At 46.4% G+C, this 2,030-nt stretch overlaps 1 long non-coding RNA gene across 1 annotated transcript; it reads left to right on the plus strand.

The window, feature by feature from the left end:
* The first annotated feature begins 1,297 nt into the window (after positions 1–1,297).
* On the plus strand, positions 1,298–2,030 carry LOC143500445 (uncharacterized). Its single transcript, XR_013126808.1, has 3 exons — positions 1,298–1,623; positions 1,699–1,824; positions 1,934–2,030. It is a non-coding gene; the product is annotated as an uncharacterized LOC143500445 (long non-coding RNA).

Consider the following 2,030-nt stretch of genomic DNA (forward strand, 5'->3'; position numbering starts at 1 on the left):
CTACCAAGAAATCATGCGGTACTTGCGCTTTGATAATAAGGACACCCGTGCGGAGCGTGCAAAGAGCGACAGATTTGCTGCGATTTCGGACATCTGGCAGCGATTTGTGAACAACTGCATTTTGTGCTATACCCCAGGCAAGGAACTGACAGTCGACGAGCAGCTGTTTCCGACCAAGGTTCGCTGTCCATTCACCCAGTACATTGCCTCAAAGCCGGACAAGTTTGGAATAAAGTTTTGGGTTGCTTCTGAGTTGAACACAAAGTACATGTGCAACGCCATTCCATACCTTGGAAAGGACCCCGATCGTCCCAAGGGGGAAAGAGTGTCCGAGAATGTGGTGATGAAGCTTATGAAGCCATACCTGGGCAAGGGCAGAACTGTAGCCACAGACAATTTTTTCACATCTCTTTCCCTGGCTAAGAAGCTGCTGGAATGCAACACGACTCTGCTTGGGACAATGAACAAGATTCGCCGAGAAGTTCCTTTGGAAGCCAAAAACGCCAAGGGACGTGAGAAGTTGTCAACGGAGGTGTACAGATCCGATGATGCGCTTCTGACGGTGTATGCCTCCAAGCCCAACAAAACAGTTTGCGTTCTGAGCACTATGCACACGCACGTGGAGATTGCAGACGACCGCAAAAAGAAGCCAAACACTGTGACGGACTACAACCGGACGAAGGTATGCATGTGTTGGCATTGATAAATCAATTTATCATACATGAATGAATTTATTCAAAATATAACATGTACTTCTTTGTATTTGTTCTTTGCAGTGCGCCGTTGACATCATGGACCAGAAGGCGCGTGCATACACAGTGCGCGCAGGAACACGCCGGTGGCCCGTTGCAGTGTTTTATAACATACTTGACCTGGCAGCGATGAACGCGCATGTTTTGTACACGGCATGTACGGGGTCCACAGAGAGTAGGAGAGTTTTTATGTGTACTCTTGCTGAGGAACTCCGTCTTCGTTTCCTACAGGAAAAGGAGTTGAAGAGAACGCCACGTCCTTCGCCTGCTCCTGGAAAGAAGACTACGTGTCAGGTGCAGACAAACTGCAACCGGAACCACAGCATAACCCCGTGCGCTGCATGCGGCAAGTACACCTGTCGCAAGTGTAGGGCAGAGTGTCCCTGGCTGTGTGGCAACTGTGTACCTAAAACTACATGAAGGTACGTCGATAAGTATATTTATATATATATATATATATATAAATATATTATATATATATACAGACAACCAATCACACACACATATATATACACACACACTATTATTTGAACATAACCAAAAATCTCTTCTCTTTCTGTTCCACAGTCGCACATCATGAAACCCGGTGTCACGGTCTGCCCCGCATCTCCTGCCATTTCATGTCTGTTTCCGTGTTAGTCCTCTGTTTATTTCTCGTCGTGGTTGCTGGTTATTTTTCTCATGGTTGCTGGAATTGGATTCCCGTTCTGTTATGACCCATGCCTGTGACATTTTCACAGAATCAATTTATACATGAATGAATTCGTTCTAAATATAACATGTACTTCTGTGCGTGCATACACAGTGCGCGCAGGAACACGCCGGTGGCCCGTTGACCTTGGCAGCGATGAACGATGAACCTGCCGCAAATGTAAGAAAGAGGGTCCCTGGCTGGTACACATGAATAAATTCGTTCAAAATATAACATGTACTTTGTTCTTTGCAGTGCGCCGTTGACAGACATCATGAAGGTGCGTGCATACACAGTGCACGCAGGAACACGCCGGTGGCCCGTTGCATGCAGCGAGTACACCCTGGCTGTGTAGCAACTGTTGGCTACAACTACATGAAGGTACGTTGATAAGTAGGCCTACATACGTAACACCACATATGTTACGTATTTTTGTCTTCTGAAAGATTTTATTCAAAATGTAAGGTGTACCTTGAATTGTTCTCCACAGCATCAACGCGTGTGTTGCATGCGGCAAGTGCATCTGGCGAGTACACCCTCAACTTCAAGACACCCTCAACTTTCTTGACATTCCACTTCAAGAAACC

The sequence above is a fragment of the Brachyhypopomus gauderio genome, unplaced genomic scaffold (assembly GCF_052324685.1).
Source record: "Brachyhypopomus gauderio isolate BG-103 unplaced genomic scaffold, BGAUD_0.2 sc150, whole genome shotgun sequence".
Classification (NCBI taxonomy): domain Eukaryota; kingdom Metazoa; phylum Chordata; class Actinopteri; order Gymnotiformes; family Hypopomidae; genus Brachyhypopomus; species Brachyhypopomus gauderio.